This window comes from Ranitomeya variabilis, chromosome 3 (assembly GCF_051348905.1).
Source record: "Ranitomeya variabilis isolate aRanVar5 chromosome 3, aRanVar5.hap1, whole genome shotgun sequence".
Classification (NCBI taxonomy): Eukaryota; Metazoa; Chordata; class Amphibia; order Anura; family Dendrobatidae; genus Ranitomeya; species Ranitomeya variabilis.
This window is the reverse complement of record NC_135234.1, coordinates 46,210,850-46,232,953: the sequence shown is the minus strand read 5'-3', so window position 1 is coordinate 46,232,953 and position 22,104 is coordinate 46,210,850. Positions and strand designations below refer to the sequence as shown.

At 39.7% G+C, this 22,104-nt stretch overlaps 1 protein-coding gene across 2 annotated transcripts in view; it reads left to right on the top strand.

The window, feature by feature from the left end:
* Positions 1 to 22,104, top strand: part of NCAM2 (neural cell adhesion molecule 2) — a 585,384-nt gene that overhangs the window by 524,996 nt on the left and 38,284 nt on the right. The window lies entirely within an intron of this gene.

Below are 22,104 nucleotides of genomic sequence, written 5' to 3'. Positions count from 1 at the left end.
TGTGATATTTTTTTAAAGAAATATCTAAATGGGTGATGTGAGAAGTCAATGAGCCAAGTCTAGTGAAAAGTCCATCTTTATTATTCAGTTCTTTATTAATTTTCCAAAATTTACATTCTGCTGTTTTACTTATAATTTTGAATTTATTGTAACAACCATTTATCAGGCTTTAATAGTGTTGTCCTCTTTGAGTTTGTTTTCACTTTGCTTTAACTTCAGTATCTTAAGGCCCCCATAAAAGAGACTAAATTTGTTTGAACCTGCAAATATTGATGGGAATATTATTATTATTATTATTATGAACTTTTAGAGCACCATTGAGTCCATGGAGCTGTACATGTAAAATGAGGTGTCATGCAAAATACAAATATAGATTACAATGAACAAACTACCAATGACAGACTGGTACAGATGGGAGAGGGCCCTGCCACTGCAGACTTACAGTTTACAGTAAAATGGGAAAGGAGACAGTAGGTTGGGGGATTACAGCAGCTCCGGTGGTGGTGAGGTGTCAGCGGTGGTCATTGCAGACAGTAAGCTTTCTTGAAGAGATCAGTTTTCAAGTTCAATTTGAAAGTTCTGAATGTGGTGGACATGTTGGGGCACAGAATTCCATAGGATGAAGTATACTTGGGATAAAAAGGATACAGGTTCAAAAAGAACCTGAAGACCCACCTCTTCCAACAAGCCTACAACCTGCAGTAACCACCAATCAACCAAACCGCTGCATGACCAGCTCTATCCTCACCTACTGTATTCTCACCCATCCCTTGTAGATTGTGAGCCTTTACGGGCAGGGTCCTCTCTCCTCCTGTACCAGCTATGACTTGTATTGTTTAAGATTATTGTACTTGTTTTTATTATGTATACCCCTCCTCACATGTAAAGCGCCATGGAATAAATGGTGCTATAACAATAAATAATAATAATAATAATAATAATAAGTCTTGGAGGCCATTGGGTCAAAAATGCATGAGGGTGGAGGTGAAAAGATGGTCTTTTGAAAACCGGAGATTATGTGTTGGAAGATATCAGGAGATAAGTTCAGAGATATAGAGGAGCCAGATTATTGACGGCCTGGTACGTCAATGTTAGTAATTTGAGCTGAATACGTTGGGAAGTTGGGAGCCAGTGAAGGGATTTGAAGAGGGGAGGTATGGAGGAGTATCCAAGAGAGAGGTGGACTGTTCAGGCAGCAGAGTTAAGGATGGACTAGGGAGGTGCGAGATAGTTAGCAGGGAGGCCACAGAAGAGGATATTGTAGTAGTCGAGATGGGAGGTGATGAGGGCATGCACTAACATTTTATTAGATTTAGTGTTGAGAAAGGAATGGATTCTGGAAATATTTTTGAATTGGAGACAATAGGAGATTGTAAGGGCTTGGATGTGATAGTCTAATGGGTATGGGAGCCTCCCAGCTCTTCCTTGACATATAATGTAATGGGAGAGAAGGATCCATCCTGTTTGATTTCAAAACGTTTTTGCTTTTGTTATCTGGGAGAAGCAGAGGAGTCTGTCAGTGACTCATGGAGAACACAGGATGTCTCATTCGAGCACGCCTATGTATGGGTGAGCCATGGGACATAGCTGTCAGTTGAACTATCATTTGACTGACATCTAATATATTTGGCGACTTTAATAGTGAAGCCGTTGACTTAAAATCAATGAGATCACAATCTGCTTTCGATTGGAAGATGATTAAAGGTTGATAAAAGTAAAGCAGACTGGAGGTTTTCACAGCCCATTAACCCTCTGCTACATTTAAATGATATTTCAGAAGATATTGAGAAGTGCACATACCTTTTAACTTCTATCACCTTACTTGTTTTCACATTTGGTGATTTTCAGTTTTGGTTCCGTTTCCACAATCATCTATTATTTATAGATTTCCTTCAACTTTGTAAGTGCAATTAAGATTTTCAATATTAGCAACATTATTATAAATGTCAAGTTTATATATAATGTTGAGAAAGTCTGTAGATTTTTTTTGCTTGTCCATTATCCTGTAGTTATATACAGTTGTATATTTTAATATATAATATATATTATATATATTATATAGTATATGTGTGTATGTGGGTTGTATGTGTTTTCTGTATATATTCACCATGCAGTATATAACTTAAGTGGATTGTCCATTATATTGGTGTTTCCATCTTTTCCAAATGCATAAATTCTATGACGGGATTGTTGAGTTAAGAATATCAATGATTTGCAGAATGAAGTGTTTGTCGTTCTCTTTTGAGAACCCTTCTAGGCTTTTAACGATGTTTGGGTCCCACATGATTTTGGAAAGTGACCAAGGTCTGCGGTTGAGTGAACTTCTAGCATACAGTAACTTTATGGCAAGTAGTTAGATTATTTTTGGATTGATTTAACCTTTGATACTGTACTTTTGCTTCGAAACGTTAGTTCGATGAACATTGTGTAAATGTGATGGATATGTACATGTTGTTTTGTTCATTACTTACGGTATTGAAAGAAGGATGATTATTTGAATCTTTGAAAATAAAACTTTTTATTCATAAAACATCTAAAGATGGTATCTAGGCAATTTTTCTAAACTCCCCAGCCTAATTAATGCTTTGGATTCCATTTCACATATTTTTATAATTTTTATAATCTTCTTTTTTTTAAAGCAAAGGAAACTTACTAGGAAAAATAGACTATAGATAAGATGTGGAAATTATATCAGTCTTATAAAAAACTTCTATAAAGTGCTTTTTCACTATCCAAATAATACCATATGTTGAATAGCTGAACTTTATAGTGCCTAAAAAGTACAACAACGTATTACATTAATAAGGCTGAGTGTCCACAATGAGTTTTTGGTGAGTTTTTGATGCCGCATATTTTCGCTGCATCCAAAATGCAGCATCTTACAGTTACGGCAAAGTGGATGGGATTTATAGAAATATCGTGCCAACTATGCTTCCTTTTCGATCACTGTAAACTGACCTGCGGTACTTGTTTCAAATCCTCATATTTCCATTTTTTTCTTGTGGGTATGCTAAGTTATTAAGCAGATTTTTTCCTTAGACTTGCATTAGGTTTGGAAAATATGCAGGTAAAAAAAGCACATTCGTTTTCAGAGCGGAAACATATCAAGAATGCATGTCATCTGCACATGATTATATCGATAAGAAAGACACATACCAGGAAGTATCAAAAACAAATCAACTTTATATAAAGCATGTCATGATAAGAGACAAATACGCCTAGTCAAAAATGCAATAAAAATGCATGTAAAAAAGCTAAAAAAATGCAATGAAAAAAAAACACAATTAGAATAATTTATTTAATAGGTGCAGAAAATCTGCAACATCAAAAGCTCACCAAAGCTCATTGTGGGAATGTGGCCTATCAGAGCTCAGGTTTCAGATTTTTAAACCATACACCATATTGTAGTTCTTTGAATTATTCTAAAAATGTGGTGGAGACCTTTTTGCCCTCCTCATAATTCAGCCATAGGAAATATTCATGTAAAGTCTTTTGACAGATCTGGACAGATACAAATTTTAATGCAACTATATGTAATAGATAACACTGTTTTACTATATTATGTCAAACTATTAACCATGCCATTGTCCTTGCACCTCTTTTTGTTTCTATGGTCTAGAAAAGATTTTAAAAAATTGCGTAAATTTACATAATAAAAGTACATTTTCTCACAAAATATGTTTTATGATTTCATTTTAATTAAATATTTGAAAAAGTATACAGAGAGGTATCGGAGTTGAGGTAAGCAGATAAAATTTGTAAATTTTTTAGAAATTCAGGGAGAGAGTGAGAAAGAACCTTGCTGACACTATGGGCTCACAAATTGCAGAAAAGAGAGAGGAATCTGATAATTCATAAGAGGTTATACTCTATAGAAGAGAGAGAGACTTATTCAATGAAATTACTCTAGAGATGGAAAATGACTCTGCCGTACAAACTGTGATCCACTTGAGAATCACTCATCTGTGATGGTCCCACGTGCTGACCACTACTGTATAAGGTATGATAATCTGTTAGATGTCATAGTTGCAGGGAATTATGGAGAAGTGCATGAAAAGTTGCCGGGCAAATTTTGTTTTGCGAATTAATATTAAAATTGCCTAAATTTGTGTGAAACCCCGAATTTCTGGAAATTTGACTCAAAGTCGATCCTCCATAGATTGATCCGCTCATTTCCACTTGCAATTATCACATCATATGATAGAGCCCAGTCATTTGAGAGGGTCTATCATATCTTGAACAGAAAAAGAACGTGCAGCAGCCAGTTTGTTGTGAATCTACAGAGGAAGTCACAGCTCATAGTTTAGTCAATAAAATAGGTAGGGAACGCCATAAAACAATGAACAAGACAGATAATGAACAACTCCAGATAGTGTGTGTGACAACACATCAGAGAAGATTAGTGTGGGAGGAATAAGAGTAATCTCTATGGGTTACCACACATTTCCTCATAGCCACATATGTTGAGGTCACTTTGAACTTACTAAGGTTGTATTTGCATCATTGGGCTGAAAATGTGCTATAGGCTTACCTGGTAAGATGGATGCTCTATGAGAAAGATCATGTTGAGCTGCACTGGCCAGAGGTGATTGAGCAGTGGAGGGATAATTCTGGATGGCTTTTGGATCAGCAAGGACCAAGAGAGTGGGACATGCAGGGCATCAGGAGTCAAGAAGAGCATGAAGTTCCAGAGACAGGTGTGAAGCTACACATGAGGACAGAAGATATAAAGGAATTGTATATCTTCTAACATGGATGCATTTAATCACAGGGATAATGGAAGTAGGTGCAGTCCAGTATTTTTCAGCAGGAATGAAGTTGATAGCAGGATATCAGTAATGTAATGTCAGCTGATTCACGTTTGCAGAGATGTGGTTAAACACAGGAGCAATAGACAAATATAATCTAGTAACTGGCTTGCTGATTTCAGCAGAGATGTATGCAAATAGGAATTTATAGCTAGGTAATTTTTATCCACATGATAGCAGTGAAATATTGGCGACTGCTTCTTGCAGATGTTAGGTTCCCACATACATAGCAGAAATATATAGGCAAACTGGATGTACTCCGATGCATTACCATGAATGCAGTGACTGAGGAGTAAACAGTTCCAAAACAATTGATAATCTGGAATCTTGATTAGAAGAGATAGCGGTGGACTGCACCTACTTAAAGGGACTCTGTCACCCCCTCCAGCCATTAGAAACTAAAAGAGCCACCTTGTGCAGCAGTAATGCTGCATTCTGACAAGGTGGCTATTTTAGTTATTCGTGAAGTCAAAGCAGAAATTAAGTGTTTTATAATTTCGCAAAAATACCTGTCTTTAGCCCTGGAGGCAGGTCTTAACCCCCCTGCTGCACATGCCACACTGCAGTCACTCAAGGTTTCATCGGCGCTTGGCGCTGCCCCCTCTGCGCTGTTTTCAAATCAAATCTGGCGCCTGCGCTGTTTTGTTCTGCCTGGGGCAGGTGCAGTGAACGCTGCCCGTCTGACCTCAGATGCAGTCTCGCAGACTGCGCCTGTGCGGCCACCCAGCTTGTGAATCCCAGCCCCGCACTGTGCATAATGCATAACACAGTGCGGGGCTGGGATTCACAAGGTATTTTTGCGAAATAATAAAACGCTTTATTTCTGCTTTGACTGCACCAATAACTAAAAGAGCCACCTTGTCAGAATGCAGCATTACTGCTGCACAAGGTGGCTCTTTTTGTTTCTAATGGCTGGAGGGGGTGACAGAGTCCCTTTAATCTGTACATAGCTTGGAAATAAATGCAAGTAGTTGAATGCTCTCACAATCATGCATGCACCATCACTTCTTCACTATGTAATCTTTTTCCAAACAAAACGAGGCATGACCCATTTCATATGGCTAATAAATGTGTTATTAAAAGGGTTGTATGAAAAGTAGAAACATGTGCATAAGGTTGTGCAACAGTACCAGACACGGACAATTAATTAGATTGGTACTGTTCCTGAAAGGAAGCAGCCAACTTTTAGTTATATCATCCAATCATTATATTTATTCATGGTTTCCTCAACATATTTTTTTTTTTTTTTAGTTTCCAATTAAGATGTTTGAGATTCTATAATCTTGGTAAAATAGTAGAAAATAAAATGAAATACAACAGATGAAACAATTATTGAACACATCACCAATTTTCTATGTACAGTGGGGCAAAAAAGTATTTAGTCATTCAGCAATAGTGCAAGTTCCACCACTTAAAAAGATGAGAGGCATCAGTAATTTACATCATAGGTAGACCTCAACTATGGGAGACAAACTGAGAAAAAAAAAATCCAGAAAATCACATTGTCTGTTTTTTTATCATTTTATTTGCATATTATGGTGGAAAATAAGTATTTGGTCAGAAACAAACAATCAAGATTTCTGGCTCTCACTACCTGTAAATTCTTCTTTAACCCCTTCACCCCCGGAGCTTTTTCCGTTTTTCCGTTTTCGTTTTTCGCTACCCTCCTTCCCAGAGCCATAACTTTTTTATTTTTCCGTCAATTTGGCCATGTGAGGGCTTATTTTTTGCGGGACGAGTTGTACTTTTGAACGACATCATTGGTTTTAGCATGTCGTGTACTAGAAAACGGGAAAAAAATTCCAAGTGCAGTGAAATTGCAAAAAAAGTGCAATCCCACACTTGTTTTTTGCTTGCCTATTTTGCTAGGTTCACTAAATGCTAAAACTGACCTGCCATTATGATTCTCCAGGTCACTACGAGTTCATAGACACCTAACATGACTAGGTTATTTTTCACCTAAGTGGTGAAAAAAAATTCCAAACTTTGCAAAAAACAAAACAAAACAAAATTGCGCCATTTTCCGATACTCGTAGCGTCTCCATTTTTCGTGATCTGGGGTCAGGTGAGGGCTTATTTTTTGCGTGCCGAGCTGGCGTTTTTAATGATAGCATTTTGGTGTAGATACGTTCTTTTGATCGCCCGTTATTGCATTTTAATGCAATGTCGTGGCGACCAAAAAAACGTAAATCTGGCGTTTCGAATTTTTTTCTCATTACGCCATTTAGCGATCAGGTTAATGCTTTTTTTTAATTGATAGATTGGGCGATTCTGAACGCGGCGATACCAAATATGTGTAGGTTTTTTTTTTTTTTTATTGATTTATTTTGATTGGGGCGAAAGGGGGGTGATTTAAACTTTTATGTTTTTTTTATTTTTTTCACATTTTTAAAAACTTTTTTTTTTTACTTTTGCCATGCTTCTATAGCCTCCATGGGAGGCTAGAAGCAGGCACAGCCCGATCGGCTCTGCTACATAACAGCGATCATCAGATCGCTGTTATGTAGCTAAAATGCAGGTGTGCTGTGAGCGCCGACCACAGGGGGGCGCTCACAGCCACCGGCAATCAGTAACCATAGAGGTCTCAAGGACCTCTATGGTTACAATGGAGGAGCATCGCCGACCCCCGATCATGTGACAGGGGTCGGCGATGCGCTCATATCCGGCCGCACGGCCGGATGCGGTAGTTAAATGCCGCTGTCTGCGTTTGACAGCGGCATTTAACTAGTTAATAGCGGCGGGTGATCGCGATTTCACCCGCCGCTATTGCGCGCACATGTCAGCTGTAAAAAACAGCTGACATGTCGCGACTTTGATGTGCGCTCACCGCCGGAGCGCACATCAAAGCGGGGGTCCCGACATGTGACGTACTATTCCGTCACATGTCGGGAAGGGGTTAAGAGTCTCCTCTTTCCTCCACTCATTACCTGTAGTAATGGCACCTGTTTAAACTTGTTATCAGTATAAAAAGACACCTGTGCACACCCTCAAACAGTCTGACTCCAAACTCCACTATGGTGAAGACCAAAGAGCTGTCGAAGGACACCAGAACCAAAATTGTAGCCCTGCACCAGGCTGGGAAGACTGAATCTGCAATAGCCAACCAGCTTGGAGTGAAGAAATCAACAGTGGGAGCAATAATTAGAAAATGGAAGACATTCAAGACCACTGATAATCTCTCTCGATCTGGGGCTCCACGCAAAATCCCACCCCGTGGGGTCAGAATGATCACAAGAACGGTGAGCAAAAATCCCAGAACCACGCGGAGGGACCTAGTGAATGAACTGCAGAGAGCTGGGACCAATGTAACAAGGCCTACCATAAGTAACACACTACGCCACCATGGACTCAGATCCTGCAATGCCAGACGTGTCCCACTGCTTAAGCCAGTACATGTCCGGGCCCGTCTGAAGTTTGCTAGAGAGCATTTGGATGATCCAGAGGAGTTTTGGGAGAATGTCCTATGGTCTGATGAAACCAAACTGGAACTGTTTGGTAGAAACACAACTTGTCGTGTTTGGAGGAAAAAGAATACTGAGTTGCATCCATCAAACACCATACCTACTGTAAAGCATGGTGGTGAAAACATCATGCTTTGGGGCTGTTTCTCTGCAAAGGGGCCAGGACGACTGATCTGGGTACATGAAAGAATGAATGGGGCCATGTATCGTGAGATTTTGAGTGCAAACCTCCTTCCATCAGCAAGGGCATTGAAGATGAAACGTGGCTGGGTCTTTCAACATGACAATGATCCAAAGCACACCGCCAGGGCAATGAAGGAGTGGCTTTGTAAGAAGCATTTCAAGGTCCTGGAGTGGCCTAGCCAGTCTCCAGATCTCAACCCTATAGAAAACCTTTGAGGGAGTTGAAAGTCCGTGTTGCCAAGCGAAAAGCCAAAAACATCACTGCTCTAGAGGAGATCTGCATGGAGGAATGGGCCAACATACCAACAACAGTGTGTGGCAACCTTGTGAAGACTTACAGAAAACGTTTGACCTGTGTCATTGCCAACAAAGGATATATTACAAAGTATTGAGATGAAATTTTGTTTCTGACCAAATACTTATTTTCCACCATAATATGCAAATAAAATGATAAAAAAACAGACAATGTGATTTTCTGGATTTTTTTTTCTCAGTTTGTCTCCCATAGTTGAGGTCTACCTATGATGTAAATTACAGACGCCTCTCATCTTTTTAAGTGGTGGAACTTGCACTATTGCTGAATGACTAAATACTTTTTTGCCCCACTGTATATATTTCTAAAAGGGCTATTGACATGAAATTCTCACCACATGTGGGTAACAACACATCCAATTCACACAGGTAAAGAAATCAAACTATTAATGTCCATAAATTAAGTTATGTGTAATAATGAGAAGTAACACATGAAAAAAGTATTGAACACGCTTATAAAATTTATTTAACACTTTGCACAAAAGCCTTTGTTGGCTCAGGTGATTTGGCATATTCATCCACACAAACACTTTGCAAATCCTGCATGTCTCTCGGGCTCCTTCTATGAAATCTGTGCTTCAGTTCTTTCCATACATTTTCTATTGGATTCAGGTCCGGTGATTGGCTGGGCCATTCTAACAGCTTTATTTTCTTTCTCCCAAACTAATTGAGAGTTTCCTTGGCTGTGTGATTGTGATCATTGTATTGCTGAAATATCCTTCCTCACTTCATCTTCGTCATCCTAGTTTATGGCAGCAGATTTTTATCAAGAATGTATTGGTACATTTGTCGATTCATCATTCCTCCAATTAAATGAAGTTTAGCCCCACACTATGATGTTTAAACCTCCAAACTCCACTGTTGGTATGATGCTTTTGGGGTGATATGCAAACATGGTGTGTATTATGGCATCCAAAGAGTTCAATTTTGGTTTCATCTGACCAGACTATGTTCTCCTAGTATTTCACAGGCTTGTCTAAATGTTGTTAAGCAAACATTAAACATGCTTGATAATGCTTTTTGTTCAGCAATGGAGTCTTGTATGGTGAGCGTGCATACAGGCCATGGAGGATGAGTACCTTACTTATAGTTTTATCTGAAACAAGTGTAACTGCTGATGCCAGGTAAATCTGTAGCTCTGCACAAGTGATCCTTGTGTCTTGGACAGCTATTTGGATAATTCTTTTAATTTCTCTGAAACCTTGTGGAGAGCACCTGGTCGTGGACTGCTTACGATGAAATGATAGAATAATTAAAATTCACCGCACTCTCTTATGGATTGGTTTCTCAAAGGTTTATATTTGTTTATTGGGAGCGTAACAGAATATTACAGTATATGCGATATACAACGTTTCGGCTCAACCAGAGCCTTTGTCACGTGTTCGCTGTAGAAAACAAGAAAATACGCAAAACAACACAAATAAAGTAAATAACACGAAATAATACAACAAAAATAATAATGAGTCATCCTAGAGGTAAAGGGAGGAAGAGAAGATACATGTCTACTAACAGACATACGAGGACGACTGTGGAAGTGACGACCAGGGGTCGAGCATAGGTGTAGGTACACAATTGTCCTGTGCATCCTGTGGATAGGAATAATAGTGAGTGCCAATAATAAAGTACAGAGGGAAAAAATACTCATAATAGTATAGGTGCCATAAATTATATGCATTCCAATATTCGTACCAGTTTCACATAATTATAAGTAACAGCACAGCCAGACTTAAAAATTGTTGCATAGGTAATTAGTTGCACGGGTAGTTACCTTGTTAGATTATAGAATGGTGTGCAGAGAGGGAGATGTCCCAACGGTGCAAAGTAGGCGTTCTGTAGAAATAGTGGAAGAGGTGAGCTGCAGTGGTATATTAGAAAAAGTGCCCACAGAAGTTGATAGATTACCTTGAGCAATGTAATAGATGCGTCTATGTCTAAAAAGACTCCCTTTGGATGGTGTGGACCTGTGTAGGGCAAAAATGCGCATCTGGTATACCCATATGTCTATCATGGATGCAGAGGCAGAGATATAGACCTGATTGCTTATTACCTGTGTTGATCCTGAATAAGAGCGGCGCTCCCGCGCTGTGCTCTGGTGCAGCGTGTGCCTGGTCTATAGTCAGGGCGGCCTTTTCTAATATACCACTGCAGCTCACCTCTTCCACTATTTCTACAGAACGCCTACTTTGCACCGTTGGGACATCTCCCTCTCTGCACACCATTCTATAATCTAACAAGGTAACTACCCGTGCAACTAATTACCTATGCAACAATTTTTAAGTCTGGCTGTGCTGTTACTTATAATTATGTGAAACTGGTACGAATATTGGAATGCATATAATTTATGGCACCTATACTATTATGAGTATTTTTTCCCTCTGTACTTTATTATTGGCACTCACTATTATTCCTATCCACAGGATGCACAGGACAATTGTGTACCTACACCTATGCTCGACCCCTGGTCATCACTTCCACAGTCGTCCTCGTATGTCTGTTAGTAGACATGTATCTTCTCTTCCTCCCTTTACCTCTAGGATGACTCATTATTATTTTTGTTGTATTATTTCGTGTTATTTACTTTATTTGTGTTGTTTTGCGTATTTTCTTGTTTTCTACAGCGAACACGTGACAAAGGCTCTGGTTGAGCCGAAACGTTGTATATCGCATATACTGTAATATTCTGTTACGCTCCCAATAAACAAATATAAACCTTTGAGAAACCAATCCATAAGAGAGTGCGGTGAATTTTAATTATTCTGCTATTGCGACCACTGGTCCATTGCACCAGCACCTCACCTGTATTCAGGCTGAGTGCACACCAAAAAAACCTCTTTCTACGATGAAATGATGTTCATTCAACTTCTGGATTATAATCACAACAGTGCTCACTGGAGCCTTCAGTAGTTTCAAAATTCTTCTATAACGAATGCCGTCAGTATGTTTTGCAACAATAGGGTTGCAAAGGTCTTTAGACAGCTCACTGGTTTTATCCATCATGAGTTGTTTCTTGTGTGGCAGTTTGGTGATGAGATACCTTTTTATAGTCCATCATTTGAACCAGCTGATATTATTTTTCACTAAGTGGCAGGGTTTCTTTCTAAAAAAACACTAATGGGCCATCTTTTTAATTCACTGTGTAAAGTAAATCATGACTATCCAATTGTACCAATTGCAAAGAAGAAGGTGGATCAAATGCTGCATATTGGAACAAAATAAAAAGACCAAAAGGTAACAATAGATAAGCTATTAAAATAATCGTGAATGTTCTTGGTGATAAATATTAACGCACAATATTAGTATACCTCGGACCAAAGCTGGTTTTACAAACAAATTATTCTTAAAAAATAAGTTGTTAGAGTTCATAAATGTGGCATACCATATGGTTGCACAATGACGTAGCAATCCACAGGACTTGAGATGGTCTCTGCTGTTATCGGTGTTTAACACAGAGGTGAAGCCGTGAACTAAAGCAATGAGCCGGTTAAGACATGGAATGAAGAAGTCTGCATGTGTAGAACCAGGAGCATGCCGGCTGGTAATGATGCTGGATACAGGGCATAAAAAGGATGGCCATCAAAGCTGGAGACGGCGTGTGATGTGACAAAGCACGGAGACTCAGATGAACAAAAAAGATTTCAAAAGGTTTATCTGAAAGTTTTTTACTAATCATTTGTTTTGTCTAACCAGTAGTGGTCCGAGGTATACTAATATTGTACGCTGATATTTTTCACCAATAACATTCACAATCATTTTAATAGGTTATCTACTGTTTACCTTTTAGTGATTTATATTTTCATGTTATTCCAATAGACAGCACTTGGTCCACCTTCTTCTATGCAATTGGATATTCATGATTTACTTTACACATAGTGAATTAGCGCGACGGACCATTAGTGTTTTTTGTTTTGACATTTTTATGGCTTACCAAACAGGATCCGGGATTCTGCCTCCAGATTTGTCACGATATATGTGTCCTTTTTACCCCTATCAATAGGGCGCTGGTGTATTTCTTTAGTTAGGACTTGTTTCTAATGACTGATAGATTTAAGCTGGCGTCATGACTTTTCATGACTTCATGACTTTTTGCACCTCGCTTTCTACATGTGTTTAATACTTTTTCCTGTGACATTGCTCTTTATTACACATACCATATATACCCGAGTATAAGCCGACCAGAGTATAAGCCAAGACCCCTAATTTTGCCACAAAAAAACTGGGAAAACTGAATGACTCGAGTATAAACCTAGGGTGGAAAATGCAGCAGCTACCGGTAAATGTCAAAAATAAAAATAGATACCAATAAAAGTAAAATAAATTGAGACATCAGTAGGTTAAGTGTTTTTGAATATTCCTATTGAATCAGGAGTCCCATGTAATGCTCCTTACAGTTCATGATGGGCCCCATACTATGCTCCATATTAAAATATGCCCCATATAATGCAGCACAAATGTTGATTATGGCCCCATAAGATTCTCCATGGAGATTTTTGCCCCATATAATGCTCCACAAATGCTGCTTATGGCCCCACAAGATGCTCCATAGACACATTTGCCCCGTATAATGCTCCACAAATGCTGATTATGGCCCCATAAGATGCTCCATAGACACATTTTCCCCATATGCTGTTGCTGCAATTAAAAAAAAAATCACATACTCACCTCTCGTCGCTCAGGCCCCCGGCACTTGCTATAGTCACCTTCATCGTGCCCTCTGACCTGAGCGTCACAGCAGAGGACGCGGAAGATGGAGCGGTGGTGGAACAAGGAGAGGTGAATATCGCGCAATGCTGCTCACCCTCCCCGTTATACTCATCTGCTCCTGGCATGGTCCCTGCATGTCCCTGGTTCTGCGGGTGCCGGCAGCTTCTTCCTGTGTTGAACTGTCACATGGTACCGCTCATTACAGTAATGAATATTCGCTCCCCCTCCCCTGCCAACCCCTGGGAACGACTCGAGTATAAGCCGAGAGGGGCAATTTCAGCCTAAAAAAATGGGCTGAAATTCTTGGCTTATACTCGAGTATACAGTATATGGTAACTTAATTCACAGACATCTATGGTTTTATTTGTGTGGATTGTATGGGTTGTTACGGACATTTGGTGAAAATTTCATGTCAATAGCACCTTTAGAAATATATTAACTTAGAAAATTGGCAACATGTTCAATACTTATTTATACATATTACGTACAAAATGTAAAAAAAAATAAAATAAAAATAAAAAAATGCTGTTTTCATCTCCAAATAGCCAAGGACTATGGTCAGCCAAAAACAAGAATAATATAGCAATTTTAAACGGGTTGTCTTATGATTTTTTAAACTGTCCAGTCCTTGACAGTAACTACTTCCAATCACTCATGATGATTATCTGCAGCGGTCACAGGTACCTATGTCAGAATATCACTGCTAAAGTATGTAGAAACTGGAGAGCATTGAGACAGCGTGGCAAGGCACTGATGGAATGAGTATTACTTATTTAAATTTTTTAACCCATTCTCAACCTTTTTACAAACTACTAGGTTTTAAGTTGTGATATGTTGGTTAAGGCTACAGTGTTCTCATTATAAGTTTCCAAAGAATGTGTCTGTATCTCTCAAAATAAGATGTTTGATTAAGTTAGGCATGATTCTGTATATTTAATATCTTAAAAATAAATCAATTTCCATATCTAAATCATTCTGCCTATTTTGTATGTAAGTATCAATGACTCTCAAATCTTACCAGTCTATTTGTCAGGAAGAAAATATGTATTGCACAGACCTTAATAAGGTGCACTCTGAAGATCAGGAAATGTGTCATAGGAATGAAATGTACTATTGAAAGCACTTGATGTACTGAAAACCTCTTTCCATGTGAACACTTTGATACAGATTTTTTTTTCTATTTATTGGATCATCTTGCGGGATATTAATACTAACCCAGAGAGCATTCATTTCTGAAGAGTTCTTCAGTATAGTAATGTGTAACTGTACTCTCCTTGTATTATATTCCTGTCTTAAATTGACAAAAAATGAAGTCAGAATGATAGATGTCATTGATGGTCCAAGGTGGAAAATGTAAATAAGTACAATAAACATTAAATTATATGGTAATTTCCAATGCGAGCAATCATTTCTTGAGCACTTTTGAGGTCTGTTCTTTGAACATTTTGGTCTTTTTGCACATTGGGATTAATTCTATTGACAATTGTAAGGAGTGAAGCTGGTCTAACCAACCAATTTTGTTGAGACCAGATGTCTATGACAATGTATGGGAACTAGTGATGAGTTTTCTGAGCATGATCTGGTGTTCTCCCAGTATCTTGGGCGTGCTCGTATATTATGTTCGTGTCCCCGCAACTGCATAATTTATGGCTGCTAGACAGCTGGAATACATATTGGGATTTCCCAAAAAAGAGGCAATACCTGCATGTGTTCAGGATGTCTAACAGCTGCAAATCATGCAGCTGCGGGGACACAAACATAATCTATGAGGATGCCCAAGATACTCAGAGAACACCGAGCATGCTCGGAAAACTCCAGTAACAAGCACACTCGCTCATCACTAATGGGAACCTCCAAATTCCTAACTCTGCTACAACAGATATTATATTGGAAAAGAAAGATAATTATTAATTTCAATGCCCAGCTTTTTTTTCTCAAAGGAAATAATCCACCGCAAGACATGTCTGGCAGTGGCTTACTCCTAACCTTGTAAATAGAATACATACTTACTCGGTTAAGGTGACTACACATGTCTATAGTTGGGTTAGGTTTTTAGCCCAAAGTCTGAAAAAAGTAAAGGTGTGCAGTAAGCTTTGTTCACATCACAGTCAAAGCATAGAGGGTCCTTTTGTCCTCCATTGGGCTGACATATGCTGTCACACCTTTTTTTGTACTGTGAAAGAGTGTAATGGCAGAGCTATTCTACATAAATTACAACATGTGGTATGTTCTTTACAAAAGCATCCAATTGGCATCATATCCTACTACAATGGAAAGTATATTAAAGAAGATCCTTTCTGCAAATTCTGCCAAGTTAAGCCTAATTGTGATATGAATTTAGCCTAGGAATTCCCTAGTTCAGAAGTCCCCAATGTTTTTGAGCCTCTAGGATACTTTCTTATATTGTAGTTGGTGTACTCAAAGGAAAAGTATTGCCCAAGAACATGACTTTTTCCACAGGATCAAGACAATCTCTGGTTCCACTAGTTAGGAATCTAGATGCAATTGACTAAAGAACCACAAATGGTTTCTAGACCATTGATTGCAGATAACTGTCCTAGCTAAATTGTTCTATAATTTTCAACGTGGTGACATTGAATGTCCAAAAAATTTAAACGTTAAGCAAGAGTACTCACAATTGACCTTGAACTTCATTTTTCTCAGGAGGGGATTATTAAATACTTTATTTTCAGCACAGTTTGATTAACCCTAACCCTAACCCTTATTTCTAATAAGATAACTCTGAAATCACTGAAAATTTATGTAGCTTGTCCTTATCATTACAGAATGTCTGTAAGCCCAAACTGACACTGTAAGCTAAGTGCATAGTATTGTAGGTGATAAAATTCTTATAAAATATATTATGGTTTGCTTGGATTAAGCTCTTTCTTCAGACTAAGCTCAGGCGAACCTGTACTATCAGACACAAATTATAAAGGCGAGTAAAAAACCACTGTGACACAGTGCACTGAGCCTTTTGGCCACACCAACTCTGCTCTGAGCATCCTAAACAGAAGATATGATAAAACTTAAATTTCTAAAAAGCGGAGGCAGATATAGCAAACCAAAAGTTATCTGTTTATAGAGTCTGTATCTTCTACAAGGCTATGTGCAATTCCTAATGATCGGATGCTCATTTCGAGTAAAGAGCATAATGGGAGTCAATAGAAAATCCGAGATTTTTTTCGGCAGACCTTAAAAATGTTGAAAATGATGGAAAAGGTGTTTAATGGAAGCAGAACAGTATTGGGAAGACAACTGGAAGCGTCTTTGCTCCATGATCGCTGCTGAAAGCAATGGTGTTAACCTTTGACCCCCACTTTAAGAAGTGACAATAAAAAATTCAAAATTGAAGAGAAATTGGAGTTTACAGAAAAAAAAAATATTTAGAAACAGTCTTTCCTGTATGATGACTCGTCAATAAGGCAAAATTTAAAAAATGATTTAAAAAAATAATAATTTAAGTTAACTAAATTTAAAATTGTATTTTAAAAATGGAAATATCAGTGTAAAAGTGTAGTTGTGGTACTCCTACACTCATAAAAGCTCTGCACACAGTGCAAAACCTGTAAAAAATTACAATAGGGGTCTTCCATACACCCTTGAAGGCACCCACTAGAGTGCCTCATTCAAATATTAAGAAATTGTAGTTGTGGTACTTCTACACTCTTAAAGGCTCTGGACACAGTGGAAAGCCAGAAAAATGAGGGTTTCCCATACAGCATTTAAAGCACCAACTGGAGGGCCCCATTAAAATAAAAATAAAGTATAGTTGTACTTTTACACTCATAAAGGCTCAGCGCAATGTGCAAAGCCATAAAAAAATTCTAAGGTGGGTCAGCGATACACCCTTGAAGGCACCTGCTGGAGGGCCTCATAATAAAATTAAGAAAGTGCAGTTGTGATACTTCTACACTCATAATGGCTTTGCACACAGCACAAAGTCAGAAAGAAGATTCTAAATAGGATCATCCATACAGCCTTAAAGGCAACAACTGGAGGGCCTCATTCAAATATTGAAGATTTAAAACACTTTATGTGCTGCTGTCTTCTGGTGGTGTGGAAAATGCGGGGCTAATTCAAGCATTTTGTGTTAACAGGTTAAAGCATCCTTCTATAATGATTTCCCAGCAGTACGAAAAATCAGCTCAAACAAAATGGTAGCAGCAGGGCAGCACAACCCCTCCAAGGCAAAGAGGGACAGCTCATACCAGGTGTCCAACTTTGAGACCCAATAGTTGCAGTTCGCGGAATATTGAGGGCGTATGCTGGTTTTGTTAGCCAGATACTGCTTGACCATCTTTAAAAAGTTTTCTTTCCTTGTCTAAAATATCTGGTAATCAGGGCCTGAATGCTGGGAGGGTGTCATGTAAATGACCCAGGACTTTGACAGTGTACCCCTGCTTGTGCTGTGCTTGGTGTGTGTCTCCCTCGCCTTTGCTCCTTGGTTGGGCAAGGTAGCTTGTCTCCTGCTTCTAGCATTGGGTGATTGGAATTTTTTCCACAATGGCCTTCTGATATCTACCATATTAGTAGAACTCTCATTCTCAGGAAGGAAAGATGCAAGGTTCTCCTTGAAGCATGGGTCTGTTAAAGATATGTATTTGATTTGAAAATATCTAAAATGGAAGCTTGCAGACTAAATGGAGGATTAACTGAATATATATTCAGTACCGATTAATGTGTGTACGTGCTCTAAGTCATACCTGTCAGCAGAATTTAGAACACTCAGGTGGACTTTGGTATGCCAACGTGTCCACTGAGTTAATCAAGAATGAAGTAATGCCTAAAAAAAGAATAAACAGATCTTGCTGCCAATGACTGTGTCTTCAATCACGAGTGGTTTTGTCTTCATGTAAACGATAATCTCTCCGAACGATACAATTTGGCAACAGACAATTAAGATGATCACTCATTCAGAGTGACCTTAACATTTTGGTTCATCTGCGAGACAAAATAGGTAAATTTTGGCTAAGAAACGTAGATACCATTGGGGTCTCACTGGGAGTACCTGATGAATTCAAAGCAAAGGATGAGGTATCAGCTGGATTTGAATTAGGGGTAATCAAGAATTTAAAATGGATAAACTACATATACTGTAATCAACAACAGTTTGCTGCAAAATACACTAGGGATGCTATAAAGGGATTTATTGACCTATAAATTTGCAATAGCTATTCTATTTATTTTAATTGTATTAGCCTTAATTCTATGCTGCATAGCTCCATAGCTTAAGAAAATTATGATTAAACCATGGAAACCACAGTGATGACTATGCACTCCGACTCTGATCTATAATCTTTATTTTTTAATATAGCGCTAACATATTCCGCAGCGCTTTACAGTTTGCACACACTATTATCGCTGTCCCTGATGGGGCTAACAATCTAAATTCCCTGTCAATATGTCTTTGGAATGTGGGACGAAACCGGAGAACCCGGAGGAAACCCACGCAAACATGGGAAGAACATACAAACTCCTTGCAGATGTTGTCCTTGGTGGGATTTGAACCCAGGACTCCAGCGCTGCAGTGCTAACCACTAAGCCACCATGCTGCCCTGATGACCTTCTAGGTTAAAGATGCTGCTGTGATGCCATGAGAGGAATTCCATATCCACCTGCCTGGAATATGACTGCCTGAAACATGCCAATGAGGGAGAGATTAGGATCTGATAGGATCTGACTTCCTTTGGCACAAGTCCATTAGGAGGGGGTCCATCTACTAAAGATGGGTCATCTTGTAAGCGGTGAAACAGCCATTGGTGCACTAGGACAGATCAATAGGCTCAACATGATAAGGGTTTTGATTTTGCATATCTCCAAATGGGGACTGTTAAGAATATGTATTTGATTTGAAGATATCCAAAATGGACGCTTGCAGACAAAATTGACGCTTAGCTGAATATATATCACAGATATCACTGATTAATGTTTGTATGTGTTCTAAGTCATACCTGTCAGCAGGTTATAGAACACTCATGAATATTGATTAAAGTCCTCCTGAGGGAGGAGGACTTAGGGGGTTTAACCACAAATTTACATTGATAAATGATAACCTTTAAAAGGATGTGCCTTCTGATCAATAAACAGATCTTGCTGCTAGTGACTGTGTCTTCAATCATGACTGGTTAGTCTCCATGTACACATTAATCTCTCCAAGACATACAATTTGGCCACAGATGATTAAGACGATCACTCATTTAGAGTGACCTTGGTTTAGCAGAGTTACCAACCAGTACTTTTTTTTTGGCCAAAATGAATACAATGTGAGGGTCACGGGAAAGGCAGCAGTATATAAAGTCAGCCATATGTGCCAAGTTTCATACATCTAACACTTCCCTGTTTCCACCAAGATGACTAGAGATGAGCAAACATTGTTGGCTCCCTCCTTGTTCAGCAAGCTGTAGCACTTACAGAAGAAGCTGCTTTAGGAACACGGATACATGGAGCTCTCCCGATAATCATCTGTTCGGCGACGCAGCTGCATGTGTCGCAGCTGTGTGACAGTCACAACATACAGGCTGTCCATGCATGTGTTGTGTCTGTCACACAGCTGCGACACATGCAACTGCAGCGCCGGACACCTGATTATCGTGAGCGCTCCAGGTAGCCAGGCTCCCAATGCAGCCTCTTCGGTAAGCGCTATAGCTTGCTGAATACTGGAGGGAACCGACGATGTTCATTCATCTGTAATGATGATGACTCTCCATCTTTTCCTTCTCCCACTCTTCCTCCTCATTCCTCTCCACAGAACATCCATGTATGAAACACGTGATGAAGCTTGTATGGTTACTATCTTCTGTTGTGCTAGCAACCGGCTCCTGTTCCTCCTCCTCTTTTTCAATTCTTCACCTCCTCATTTTCCACCTTCTCATTGTTACCCACTCTCTGCTGAGCAGATGAGATAAGGTTGGACTGGGTAGTATCTCCCTGTCTTATGTCTTCTTCCATTGCCACCTTGTCCACATGCAAAGCTTCATGTTTAATTGTCAACTGTTTAAGTAGACAGATAAGCAAGATTGTTGCACTGATTATGGAATCATTTCCACTCACCATCTTTGTGCAATCCTCACAGTCTTGGAGATCCGCACAAATGTCAGAAATCCATGCTTACTCTTCAGTTGTTTTGTGTGGAAGTTTACCAGAATACCAATGAGAATGTTGGAGTGAGTATTACACAACTGGCCTCTGTTGCTCACAAAGCCTTGCCAGCATATGCAGTGTAGAGTTCCAGCACGTGGTAACATCTCACACCATTCAGTCAGTTGGCAACTGCAAGTAGCTGTAGCTGACTTGCGGAAATTCATGCTTATGTGGCGTACCTTGACCAGAATATCTGGAAAATCTGGGTAGGTTTTCAGAAACTGGTGAACTGCCATGTTAAACTACCAATCACGTGGGCAAGCATGGAACGTGTGTGAGCTTGCCAAGCTTCACAGCCACCACCAAGTTACGACCTTAAGTTATCACACATCCATGCCTGGTAGTAGGTTTCGCTCCGAGAGCCACATATCTGTTATTCCTTTCAATATTTCTGCTGCAGTGTGTAGTTTGTCTCCTAGACAAATTAGCTTCAGCAGAGGCTGTTGCCACTTTGCTGAGGCAGAGCTGCAGAGCTTCCAGCTTCCGGCTAATGTGGACACCGTGCTCTGAAATAATACATGGGAGATGTAGGTTGGAAAAGAGCAGGAGGAAGTGCAGGAACTGGTGTAAGAGGTGCAGTAAACTCTGATAAAATTAGGACCAGCAATCCTCAGAGTTGGTAGCACATGTGCTGTGCCATGGTGGACTCAGCCCTAGCCTCCACAATATTCACCCAGTGTGCAGTCAGGGAAATGTAGCATCCCTGGTGACAAGCGCGTGCATGTTGTTAAGTGGACAATACATGTGTTAGTAAGGGCATGGGTAATGTTCATGGCACGTGCTGGTGCAAGGCGGAGATGGCACACCGGGTGAAATAGAGGTTGCTAGGGACCGAGTACCGAGGGACATCTGCAGCCATCAGTTTGTGGAAAGCCTCTGAGTCTACAAGCCTACATGGCAACATTTCCATGGCAAGCAGCCTGGAAATTTGACCATTTACTATTTGAGCCTGTGGGTAGGTGGCTGTGAACTTTCTTTTTCGTTCCAAGGCCAGGGTAGGAACAGCTGAATGCTGTGCTGGGACAAGGATTTGGAAGTGTCTAATGATGGTGCCTCTGAATGTACAAGGACAGCTGCAGTGCAGGAGGCAGACTGTGCCAGTGTCATAGACAGGGGATTGGCAAACACCTAGCACATGGAAAGAGGCAGTGGTGTCACCTGCTGCCACCAATTGTGGACCCAGGGGTTCTGTCTATTGTGTCGAGTGCTTAGATGACATGTACCTGATCATGCTGGTGGTGTTTAGGCTCTTAGTAGTCAGGCCTCTGCTGGCACAAGTTGCGAATAATCATTTTTTATCTCAAAACTCTCTTTAAAAAAGTCCCAGACTGGGGAACATCTAACCCTTTGACAAAGAAATTCACGAGTGCCAGTGCTCTGCCAGACAGTTGCCCATCTTCTCCCTCTGGTCACCCCACCTAATTTTTTTGCTTGTGCAAGTGCTGCCACTCCCTCACCCTCAGCACTGCTGGCCTTGCTCTGCATGCCAGCTTCCC